General features: G+C 56.5%; 1 protein-coding gene across 3 annotated transcripts in view; it reads left to right on the forward strand.

Moving 5' to 3' along the window:
• The window catches only part of MACROD1 (mono-ADP ribosylhydrolase 1), a 152,405-nt gene that overhangs the window by 12,099 nt on the left and 127,639 nt on the right, over nucleotides 1-12,667 (forward strand). The window lies entirely within an intron of this gene.

Consider the following 12,667-nt stretch of genomic DNA (forward strand, 5'->3'; position numbering starts at 1 on the left):
TGGGAGAGGGAGGAAGGTGGCGGCTCTGCTCCCAGGCAGTGGTTGTCTGGCTGAGGTCAGGAGTGGTGTGTCAAGGGGCGGTCAAGTCCAGCAGGTGCTCAGGTGGTTCACAGGACAAGGGCGAGTGGGGGCCGAATCCCCCCACTGTGGTTGCCAAGTGTCACAGGACGGAGCCTCCTTCTCGGAGAAAGGTTCGCAGGCCTGGGCAGACCCCCTTGTCTTGGGTTCCAACTCATAGGGAAACTCCACCGTGCTAGCCCCTCCCCACCTGCGCAGTCTCAGGCGCTCCCAGGAGCATCTCAAATCTCCTTCATCGCGCCCTTGGGCTTGCAGCCATTGGCTGACCCCAGTGCTGGCCAGGGCGTGGAGTGGCCAAGTGACTCTGGGTCTTGGTGGTGCCCGTGCTGGTCTTGCTAAGCGACTGGGCTTGAGTGACCAGGGGAGAGGTGGCCGCTCATCTGCTCTGGGCCCGCTTGTCTGTGATCTGGGTTGCATTTCCGGCAGTGGCATTGCTCTGCATGTCTCCCCACTGATGTTCGCAGAACTGTGTGGTCACAGGGGTGTTCCCTCCCCCCTCATTGCCTATTTCAGCGCACAGGTGACCAGTCACAGGAAGGTAGGACTTCTGACTCGGAGCAGGGTGTGGTGGGGTCACCTTTGGGTTTCTGCTTCCTCTGATGTGTTTCTCTTGGGCCACTAGGATGGTGGGTAGCAGCGAGGTCCCCATCTGGGGAGACACGGGGCTAAGACAAGTCAAGTCACAGTGGCCCAGGAGAGAAGGGTATTCTTGCTGCCTGGACCCCAGAGGGATGGCCTGGTGTGGAAGGACCGAGCCTTGGGGCCCCGGCTGAGGGGACATTGCCACAGGCCTGCGAGGCTGCCCTGCCTAGTGCCCTGGGCCCTGTCAGTCACTGGCAAGGGTGTGGGAGGCGCCCCGCTGGTACTTTTTTTTTTTTTTAATAAATTTATTTATTTATTTTTGTCTGTGTTGGGTCTCCGTTGCTGCGCGCGGGCTTTCTCTAGTTGCGGCGAGCGGGGGCTACTCTTGGTTGCGGTGCGCGGGCTTCTCATTGCAGTGGCTTCTCTTGTTGCGGAGCACGGGCTCTAGGCACGAGGGCTTCAGTAGTTGTGGTGCACGGGCTTAGTTGCTCCGTGGCATGTGGGATCCTCCCGGACCAGGGCTCGAGCCCGTGTGCCCTGCATTGGCAGGTGGATTCTTAACCACTGCGCCACCAGGGAAGTCCCCCCACTGGTACTTTTCTTCCTGAGCTGCAAAGTGGCCAGAGAGAAAAGTAGGGCATCTTATCCCCTCCTTCCCAGCCAGGTTGATGGTTGGCAGCCAGGAGGGAGGGTGTGGGGACCCAGGCAGGGTGTGGGCAGAATGCAGATGGAGTGGTGTGGGGGCTCTGGAGCCTGCCCGCGGCGCTGCAGGCATGATTAATGGCTCTGCCTAAGTGCCCTTGTGCCTGGCCAGACTCTGAGTGCAGCAGCTCTGTCAGCCTCTCATGCTCTCAGGGAAGCGCTTTGGTCCTGGCTTCATTTGATTCGCCAGGGCTGGGCGTGGCAGTGTTTGCTGTGTCTTTCTGGGGACTCCCCTTCTCCATGTATCTGCCTGGGCTTGCATGATGGGAATGGCGGGAAACCCACCCATTGGATAGTTGGGGATATTAGGGTCTGATGCCCATGAACAGTGATGCTCACGCAGCACCTGGCATGAACAGAGCCCTCAGCACCTACCGCTGTTGTCGGTGCTCGAATTGATGTCAGCAGAGTCACTGGACGTCAACCCTGGCCCAGGGATGCCAAGGGATCCTGGTACTTCCTACAAATGAGCAGCTATGCCTCCCCCTGCCTGCCTCACTTTACTAAATACCTCCTGGTGTGTCTTCCCGGGATCTCCTTTTTTTCTAGAAAGAGTCTCATAGCAGGGAGGACCCAGAACCTGCCTGGAACCCCAAAAAAAGACTGAGGTGGGCCCTGGATCCAGAGCTCCCACACAGAGCCTGCATCCCCTGCAGACCCTCCCTGCAGGTTTTCCCAGCCCGGTGTTTGGGTGGCCTTGGCACTAATCAGACCTCGGGGGTCTTTGGTGGGTTTGGTACCCTCCAGCATCCTCCCTGGGCACCCCCCAACCATGGCCTGGGGCCGCCGCCCACCAGGGGGCAGCAGAGATCGCGGTTCCTGCGCACAGCAGGGCCGGTAAATCAGCCTGTTTATTAGCGGAATAAAAGTCGCGGCAGCGAGGGGCTTTTCAGGGCTGCATAAATCTGGTCTGTGCCTCGTGAAACCCACATGTGCTTAATTCATATGTAAAGTTTCAAGCAGGAAGAGAATACGTGTCCATTAAATTCTATTTGACTTGATTATAATCATTAGCCCTGAATAATTGCTTCTCAGCGCCGACCGCGGAGCCACCACAATGAGGAAAAGGAGCGAGCAGTTATCTCGGGGTGGGAATTTTTTAATTTTTATTTTTGAAGTCAGGGGCAGTGTTGGTCCCGCCAGGGTCTGTGGCCCATGGGGAGCTGTGTGGGTCGGACAGGGCTGGGGGCTTGAGGTCCACTGTGGAGCTTCTGGATTTTCTCGGGAGGGGGTGGGGGGCGGGGAGTCTCTCTTTGTCCCTGAGGCCAGATGGGGAAGGGGAGGGAAGATGCCATCGCTGCCTGGGCCTTGCTCCAGCTGCAGGGACCATGGAGGGGGAGGCCTGCAGGGGGCTGGGAAGGGCCTGTGCGAGAAAGGGATCAGCGCCCCAGAACCCCTCCATCCTGAAGAACTGTGGCTCGGGGGTGTCTCCAGCCGCGCAGGCGCTCTTCCCATCCCTAGGGAGGACCCTGGGGGTCCTTGGAGAGGGCAGGGGCCGGGTGTCCTCTCTTCCTGCCCCCTTCACTTCTCCCCTCCCCGCAGAGTGACTCCACCCACAGCCTCGCTCAGGACTTTGGAAAATCAGACTCAGTTTCCCAACTGTTCCCCTGGCATTTGAAGTCCAGGGCTGGTTTTTACCCCACTCTGTTGATATTTGATATGTGATTGGGGTGTGTGTGCCATTATGTGCCTGTAATAGTGGATGTGTGTGTGATTTGCTGTGTGTATAATATGATGTATGTTATATGGTATGTGGAGGGGGGCTGGAACAGAGTAGAAGGATGTTTGCCTGGCCGGTGGCAGGGCATGAGGTCACAGGGGACAGGACCAAAACCCCTCAAGCCCCCAGGGGCAGTGCAGGCCTCCCCGGGTCATCCTTGGTCTTGCCCCGGTGGCTGCCAGCCGAGGCCACTTGCTCGGGCAGAGTCTGGAGAGTCTCAGGCTCCTGCCATCTGTGCTGGCCGCGGCTCCTGCCCACGGGGGCACACTGCATCCATCTTAATTAAATTGGGCTGCCACGCTGGTGAGAGAAGCCAGGAAGCCCCTGCAGCCCCCATTCTGGAGCAGGAGATTCTTTGGGGCAGCGCCTGCCTCTCCAGCTTGGCCCCACGTCCCCCAGGCTGTGTCTAGAGAGAGCCAGGCCTAGCATCTCCTCCAGAGAAAGCTTGGGTCTCAGGGGGTGCTTCAGCTTCTGGAGTGTTTATGTCTTCTCTTTGCCACGGAATGGTGGGGACTATGGGGAGAGGCAGCATGACCTTGACAGGGTCCCTTCCATGCCCTTGAGTTTGCCAGCTTACCAAGCCTGTGCTTGTGGGCCCCTAGTTCCTGACAGACAGCTGAATCCCAGGCAGGAAATGTCCTGGCACAAAGAAAGACCCCCATTCTTGGCCAGTCCAGGGTCCGGCTGCCGGCTTTGGCCTTCAGGGCATAACGGGACAGAGCAGGGATGAATGTGATGCTTTGTGCAAAGACAGAAGGAATATTAAACTGCAAAGCTGTCCCAGGCCACTGAGTCAAGGCCATGTGCGTGCTGTGGCCTCCGGTCAGGTGTCTCCAAGCCTCTATTTCCCCATCTGAAAAATGGAGCGTCGTTGGCCCCACCCCAGGGCTGGCACATAGTAATAAGCCCCTGTAAATCAGTACTGGAAAGTCAGCACGAGAGAAACTAAGTAGAATATAATGTGACAAAACACTGGAAGCGAGGTCTGAGCAGAGTGCCACGCGTCGCCTCAGGGACCAATTAATTCTGCAAGGAGGGCGCGGGAGGTGAGGAGGGTCAGGGGAGCCTTTGAGGGGACCCGGCATGCGGGCCGGGCCGTGCAGAACAGGTGGGGAGCCATGTTTCACAGCGACAAGCTGGCCTCACTGGGAGTATTTTTAAGTTGCTTATTTATTTAAAATAAGGCATGAAGTGGTGCTCTGTTTCCTTAAGTCTTGGGGCTTTGATTTGTGAAAATCTGCCAGCTGCTTCTATCACCCTCGTCTCCTTGGCAAGCCAGCCAAAGCCCTTGCTTCATCCCTTCTGCTGCCAGGAGGGCCCGGAGGAGCCTGGCCCCCTGGCTGTCCCTGGGCCACCGCTCGGAGTCAGTGATTTAGAGACCGCCTTGATGGACTAGCAAGCAGGGGGGCCGAGGGACGCCGACTGCCTTGTGGGAAGTGATCTGACGCTGAACTGTCTCCGTAAATCGCTTTACCCGTCACTTCAGATTTAAAGGTGTTTACTGAGGCCGGGCCTCCACAGCTACCTTCAGCAGCAGCCTCTTCGCAGTGGGCAAGGAGGGTGGGCGGGAACCTGTGAGCCACGGAAGACTCCCTGGGCCCTGGCCCCTGGGGAGCACAGGTGAGACGGGCCACTCCCTCCATGCCGACCACTTGGCATCCCCGCAAAGCAGGCAGGGCTCGGATCCCCATTTTCAGTGATCAAACTGAGGCTCAAGAAGGAGATAACATGCCCCAGCTCGGCAGGTGACTGAGTCAGAATTCAAACTCATGTGTAGCCTTTCATTCATTCGATCAGCAGGCGTACCTGGCAGGCCTGTTGTGCACCAGGCATTGGGGTAGGTCCTGGGCTACAGAAGACTCAATCTCAATTCCCAAATGCAGAGTGAAAAATATGAATGGAAGGGACAGCAAAGTGCATGAGGGATGGGAATCACACCTGCAAGCGTGGGAGGCAATCTGGAGGGCTGCCTGGAGGAGGCAGTACTTGAGCTGAGAAGTAGGGATCTGAGTTAGAAGTTGGACAAGGACATTCTAAGGGGAGAGAGGGAGAGCACTGGCAGGGAGGGTGAGGCAGATGGGACTCAGGGGAAGTTCTGGGGGGCTTGGAATGAGCCGTGGTGGGTCCTGAGCTGAGGGTCTCCCTCTAGGTCTAGGCTGTATCCACACCCCATGCTACCTCTCCTAGCCTCCTGGTGTTATATCAGCCCCATGGTGTCAATGGGAAACTGAGGTTCAGAGACTTGAAGCATCTTACCTAAGGCCACACAGCTAAGCAGTAGTGGCACAGGTAGGGAAGGTTTGCCAGACTAAAGAGTCTCCAGGAAATCCCTACCCCCACTTTTTTCGTGGGTAGCTGGGAATACCTTCTCTTTGTTCCCTTTTCTTTTCTGGTTTAAAATTTGGGGTCCCCAGAGTGGGTCTGCTGTCATCTGTCCTCACTACAGGGAAACAGAGAAGCGGGATGGGGACTGGGTGGTCAGTGCAGAAAAGATGGGTCCAAGCTCATGGGCCCCATGAGGGCTTGTGGTGGGCTCCTGCTCCTGTGGCTGTTTGGTCGTCCTGTGCCCCAGTCCCTGCCCTGAGCACCCCACCAAGCCCTGCTTCTGGGTGGGGGTAGTGTGTTACTGTTTGTTCCCTCTGGGCCAGGGGCTGCCCCTACACTGGACACATCACCTCACTTCTGAGGCAGGCAATAATATTCCCCCAGTTTACAGATGAGGAGACTGAGGAACGTATGGGACCACAGTGCTGGGTAAAAGGCCGAGCCAGGAATCAAACCCTCATCTTTCAAACTTGGGTTTGAGAGGGATACCGTCACGTTTGCTTTTTCAGAAGTTCCCTCTGGGTCCAGTCTAGGGGTGGGGGGCTGAGTGGATTGGGAGGCCAACAGGGAGGCCTGGGGTGCAGGTGGCTCTCTCCCCACATTAGAAAGCCTGGGACACCAAAGACTGTGCCAAGGCCTGATTTCCACCACTGCAGGAGGAGGGAGGCTCATTTCCACAAGGTCGAGAAGCGGTTACATAAATTCATAAATGATGGATCCCTTCTGAATTATTGAGATTCCCTCAAGGGCTCACAGGGCCTGGGCCAGTGAGCCGAGCTCTGGCCGATGGGCAGGACTCGAGGATCCTGGAAGGTCCTTCTGCCCCAAGGTCTTCTCCCAAGTTTCCCTTTATTAGCCAGATTGTTCCTGTCCTTCCATAGGGAATGTGACAGTGGGCAATGGACCTTGGACCCAATGATCTTTTGTCCTGAGACTCAGTAAATGTTTGTTGAATGAATGAGTGATCAGATGTCCTTGAGAGTTGGTCAGACAGCAGGAAGGACTGGATGAACCAGTGATCCCCTCTGGGCCCCCTCCTTCTGCCCCAGCCCAGACCCCACGCAGCCCTCTTGGTCGGTCATAGAAGCCAGGGCTGGAAGGGACTAGAAGGGACTAAAGCATCATGCAGGAGAGGACAGTGGCAGACTGCCACTTGTGTGGGCAGCTGGTGAGGTTCCTGGCTCAGTGTGAGGCCCAATGACCCAGTGCCTGCCACCAAGGCATTTGCAGTCTTGTAGGGAAGACAGGGGAGCATCTGAAGCCCAGAGAGAGATGGTGACCTGCTCAGGGTCACATAGCAGGGAAGTGGCAAAGCAGGCCTTCCTAACTCCCAGCACTGCCCTTTCTCCTGGGCCTTTTTCTCCCCATCACAACACACAAATGGTCAGGAAACACAGGTAGGGCTCCGCTGCCCGCCACCCCCTGCTGAGGGGCCCTGAGCCCTTTCTGTCCGGCTCATCTCGTCCTTGAGGCTGCCAGCCTTCAGCACCCACACCAGTGTGCCGGCCTGTGTCCCTGACATGATCTCCACCCCAAGCACTGAGCTGAGGAGCCTGGAGCTTGTGGGAATGTGTGTGTTTTGAAATTAATGGGGACCATTAAATTGGCCAAGCATGAAAAGGGCTGGATCTGCAGCCCTTGGAGCGCTCTCCCGGAATGATCCTGCAGTGCCTTGGCAAAGGGCTGCCCAGCCAGCTTCGGGCCTCCCCAGGAGGCTGTGTCTTGCATGGGTACCCTGTGTCCCTAGGAGGTGAAGGGGGTCCGGCACAGCATGTGAAAGCCATGGATTCCCCCCAGGAACTGGGGTCCCCTTCCCTCCCTCTCAACACAAAGCTCTGTGCAGACAGTGCTGTTTGTGGGGGTGTTGAGATGAATCTGCTCTCTCCAGACCCCTAGGGTGGACTTACATACACACACCAGAGCCTGGCTCTGGGGACTCCTGGGTGGGACCTGCCCTGGTCCCAACTTGGGGTGGCCTCTAAGACATAACATGACCTAAAAGAGAGTGAAAGTATCCAGCCCCCGCCTCCTCACCTTCCAATCTCCAGACAGCCCCACCCGCTCTGGAGTCTCCATTACAGGACGTTGAAATTGGGACTTGGAGTCCTGGGTATGAGTCCCGGCTCCACTGTGCACCAGCTGTGTGGCCTCAGGCAAGCCCCTTCACCTTTCTGAGCCTCGGTTTTCTCATCTGTAAAACGGGGATAAAAGTGCATTAGGGGGCTTCCCTGGTGGCGCAGTGGTTAAGAATCTGCCTGCCAATGCACGGGACACGGGTTTGATCCCTGTGTCTGGGAAGATCCCACATGCCGCGGAGCAACTAAGCCCGTGCACCACAACTACGGAGCCTGCGCTCTAGAGCCCGTGAGCCACAACTACTGAGCCCACACACCGCAGCTACTGAAGCCCGCACACCTAGAGCCCGTGCTCTGCAACAAGAGAAGCCACCGCAATGAGAAGCCCGCGTACCGCAAAGAAGAGTAGCCCCTTTTCACCACAACTAGAGAGAGCCCTGCGTGCAGCAACGAAGACCCAGTGCAGCCAAAAAAACAAAAAAAAAATGTGCATTAGGACCCACGTCCTGGGTCATTGTGAGTTTGTTTGTTTTTTAAACGTTTATTTATTTATTTTGGCTGAGCCAGGTCTTAGGTGCAGCACGCAGGATCTTCGTTGCCACCTGCGGGATCTTCGTTGCTACGTGCGGGAGATTTAGCTGCGGCGTGCGGGCTCTAGTTCCCTGGCCAGGGATGGAACCCAGGCCCCCTGCATTGAGAGTATAGAGTCTTAATCACTGGACCACCGGGAAGTCCCTCATCGTGAGTTTGAAAGGAGACAATTCGCTCAGCACAGCGACGTCTGGGATAGAGGAAACCCAAGAAATGCCAGCTCTGGGCCTCCTGCTGTTGCTGCTTCTCTGGGAGGGCAGCTCAGACCCGTGGAGCCAGGACTGCTGTGCACCAGCCCTCAGTAGGGCGGGGTCAGGGGATGTCGAGGGCACCGCCTTCCTGTCCTCCCTGTGGTGAGCCGAGCACTTGCTGGGCCCAGGGAGGTGAGGAGGGCCCTTCCTGACCCCTAGTCCGTTGGATTTGGAGTCTCTTGACCGTGAGCATGCAGGGCAGGAGGGCTAGCCCCCCTCCCCTCCGTGGCAGGGCTGTCAGTGTCTGCTCTGCCTTCTGTGGGGAAAGGTGTGTGTGTCACATGGGAACAGCCCAGGACAGGGGATGTTCCCTCTCCTCAGGGGGCCAGGAGGTGGGGTGTTGACTGAAGCTGTCCTTCAGAGCTTGGCTGCCTCGCCTGAGCCCGAGCTGGCAGACCTGAAGCCACCTGTAGCTCCCAGCCCTCACTTCCTCTCCCCTCCTCGGGGTCTTCTTGCGTTTCAGAAGCTCACCTTTGGGGCTCATTTATTTATTCTGCAAATCGTTTCTACTCATGTTTCCTCAGGCCCTGCTGGCAGCCATGTTTCACGTGGCTGCAGTGACTGCATCACGGGTTCCCTTTCCCTGCAATCTTTTTTTTTTTTTTCTGGCCACGCTGAGCAGCTTGTGGGATCTTGGTTCCCCAACCAGGGATCGAACCCACGCCCTCGTCAATCGATGTGAGGAGTCCTAACCACTGGACTACCAGGGAATCTCCCCCTTGTAATCTTGACTGATCACTTATGGAAGGGGTGTAGCTCTTCTGGGGGGTCCTGGAGCCAGGCCTGGGCTGGAAGCCCCCCACGGGTGTGGCACGGGCTGGCCTCAGAGCCAGCTCACAAAATATTGATAGATTGGGGTAAAATCTGGTTCCACTAGCTGCTTCTCTGGGCCTCAGTTTCCACACGTGCACCTCATGGGAGGATGAAGAGGAAAAAATGAGTTAGTGCCTGTAATGCCTTGCGCACTGGAGGGGCTCAGTAAATGATAAGTATTGTTCTTATTAGTGAAGTATCTCACTGCACCACCCACTAGACCAGAGCCCCTGGAGGGCAGGATCAGGGTCCACTGACCCCTGATCTCCATCCCTGGACAGGGCTGGCACATGGCCGGTGCCCATCCGTGGCGGGGGCTGTCCAAGAATGTCTGCACAGCAGTTCCCCAGGAAGGACACAAAAGGACAGGAACTAACAACTCATCTCTGCTGAGGACTGCTGGGTGAAAGCAGGCTGCCCGGTGGGCACAGTGGCGGGAACTCCTGCTGCCTGCACATCGGGCAGGGGAGGGACCACAGATATTTATGTCCTTGTGGGAGTGTCAGGAGCCAATGAGGACTTGGGAACCAGGAGCTTGGGCTGCAGCCTCTGGGGAGGACAGGTACTGGGTGTGGACCCGGGTTTGACAGTGAGCCCGGATGGCCCTGAGAGGGTGGCAGTGGGGGGTGGACACGGCTGACTGGCATCACCCGCTTTGGTTCATTAAAACCCCATCAGCCAAAGCCCACACCCAGCGGCAACAAGTGGTCCTGTAGAGCGGTACCCACCCTCCTCCTTCCCCTCGCTGCTGTCTCCCCCTCTTCGGACATTGTAATTGCCATAAAAATAGGAGCTTAGCTGCGGTTGCGTAGCATGTGGGAAGAGAGAGGCCGGGCTGTCAGCCATCCCCCTACCAGCAGGGCTTGAGCCTGTTTTATTATTGCCGCCTGGCTGTATTTCACGTAGGTTTAAACATCATCAAACGCCACATCCCTTTTGAAAAGCAAGAGCTACCTTGCTGAGGGTGTTGAGGAGAAACAGGAACGTTAAAATCTACGAAGCAAATGGCCCAGAATTGACATTTGTGACGGGAGCCTTACAGCTTTGTCAAAGGAGCTAAGGCCTGCTTGGCAGCTGGCGGGAACTTTCTGGTGAGGCTCATGGGTCATGCAAAGGTGGGGCAGGTTGTGGCTGAAGCTTTGTGGTTTGGCAGGGAGGGGACCAGAGTGTTGTTGATGGAATTCTGTGGGTCACCTGACCACCTCTTGGCCTCCCCGGCCTTGACCTTGACCAGCCTCATCTCCCTCCTAACAAGGCAGATGGGAGCCCCCTCTGGTGCGTAGAACAGGGTGCTGGGCTCTGGGACTCAGGGGCTGGGAGTGGGGGCATGTTAGGGGCCAGGGCTGCTGTGGCCACTTAGGAGCTCTTGTGACCTTGACCAGGATACACCTCCCCTCTGAGCCTCGGTTTTCTCATCTGTAAACCTGGGAGAGTGCTGCCCCCTCTGAAGGTGGTTTGGAGGACGGAGATGCATGCAAATGTCTGGCAAGTCACTGGAACTCAACAAATGGTGACTGTTATCACTGAGCAAGTGGGCGTTTGAGCTGGAATTGATTTTTTAAAAACGTTTAACCTACCTGTTTCCATTGAAAAACAGATATAATAAAACCGGGGAAGGATTAAAACAGGAATAAAAAGAAACAAGTCACAAGGAGGACGCTGACCTGGGCATCCAATAAGAATGTGCCCTGTGCTCTTGGCCACACCTGGAACCCTTTGGCCTGGATGCCCTTTGCACGTGCTTTCTGACTTGCTGGCCTCTTGCCTGGTTCCTGGGTCTGTTCAGCCCTACCTCCTGCCTTGGGATGCTGGTGTCTGGTCTACTAAGGGACCATGCCCTTGTGTGTTATGCTCTTGGTGGCTGCTTGGGCAGCTTGGCTCCTGACACTTACCTTGGCCCCACCCATAAGACACCTCAAAGCTAGGCCATTGGAACAAGTCTATTGCAACTGAATATGACAAGTGGCTTTGAGCTTCCTGGCAGCCATAGCAAAAAGGGAAACAAGATTTTAGGTTCTGTAACTCTAAGCTTGGAAATCCATTTATATTTCAGCTAATGCCTCTTTCTCTTTCTACTCTGTCCCTTTTCCCTCCATTGTCTCCCTCTGTCACCCTTACCAACACTTTTTTTTTTTTTTTTTTGTGGTACACGGGCCACTCACTGTTGTGGCCTCTCCCATTGCGGAGCACAGGCTCCGGACGCGCAGGCTCAGCGGCCATGGCTCATGGGCCCAGCCGCTCCGCGGCATGTGGGATCTTCCCGGACCGGGGCACGACCCCGCGTCCCCTGCATCGGCAGGCGGACTCTCAACCACTGCGCCACCAGGGAAGCCCCCAACTCTTCTTTATTACCCCTACAGATGCTTCATCCCTTGCTCCAGAGTGCCATCTCTAAGTGCTTTGCTCCGGATGTGGGAGGCCCCTCTGCCATCTCTTTTGTCGCTGCCCATTGCCTTGTCAGCGGCCTGGCCTCTGGGCCTCTTGCCTTGTGCAGGCCCACTGGGTCCGCCACTGGGATTTCGCTCAGATGAGCCAGTGACTAATAAGGGTTGCCCCTGGGCGGGGGGCGGCAAAATCTTTCCCTCCTTAATATCGGAGTTTAAAAATGTGTCACCATCAATTTGAGGAAAAGACTTGTTCCCGCTGAGAAAAGCGGCCTGGAGATTCGTCTCGCCTTAGGAATCACACAGGCAGCTGCATAAATTCCAGAGCCACAGAGGCTCTCCATGCAAATGCCGCCTCTCAGCCCCACAGCCAGCCTGGAGAGGCCCTTGGAGCCCACCCCAAGCTCCCATGGGCTGGCACCCCACCTCCCCACCTCTCGTGCTCCCACAGTGACTCTGCGGGCCCCTTTGTGGGGGGCGTCCTTGGTTAGAAGATACTCACTTCTCTCCACCTCTTTGTGGTTAAGCCGGAGGCTGAGCTTGCGGCTAATTCCATGTCGCGATGTGCTTTGATCCTGGAGGAAAAGGAGGAGGAAGGAGTGACTTCTGAGGGGGTCCCCACAGTCCCCAGGGGGAGGGGGTCCCTCTCTTACCCTTGTCTGTGGATCTGTTGGCTGCACAATGGATTTGCCCTGAGGGTGGGATTTTTAGGGCCTGGATGCCCTGTCCTCCAACCCTGTTTCATCCTTGTCTGGAAGGGACTGTTGGGGTCATTTTGACTATCCCCCTGTCTCCAGACTGGCCCCCTTCCCTCTGGCTGGCAGGCCTGCCCCTGGCACTTTGCCCTCAGACCTGGCCCAGCCTCCTGCCCCACAGACCCAGACCTTGGTCCCCTCCTCTTCCAGCAGTTCTCTGAGCCCAGGATAATCATCATAACAATGACCTGGGAGCTGCCTTTTAGTATTCCCGCTTCTGAGGTTGGGAAGCAGTGGTGCTGGGATATTAAGTGACTTGTCTCCAGACAGTCCGGAAGCTTGAACCAGATCCTGGGTACTTTCCCCTACGTCAAATCACCTTTGAATGAATGAGTGAGTGAATGAATGAATGAGGGGCAGTGGGCTCATGGCAACCACTCGTAGTTCTAGG

The sequence above is a fragment of the Orcinus orca genome, chromosome 8, assembly GCF_937001465.1.
Source record: "Orcinus orca chromosome 8, mOrcOrc1.1, whole genome shotgun sequence".
NCBI lineage: Eukaryota > Metazoa > Chordata > Mammalia > Artiodactyla > Delphinidae > Orcinus > Orcinus orca.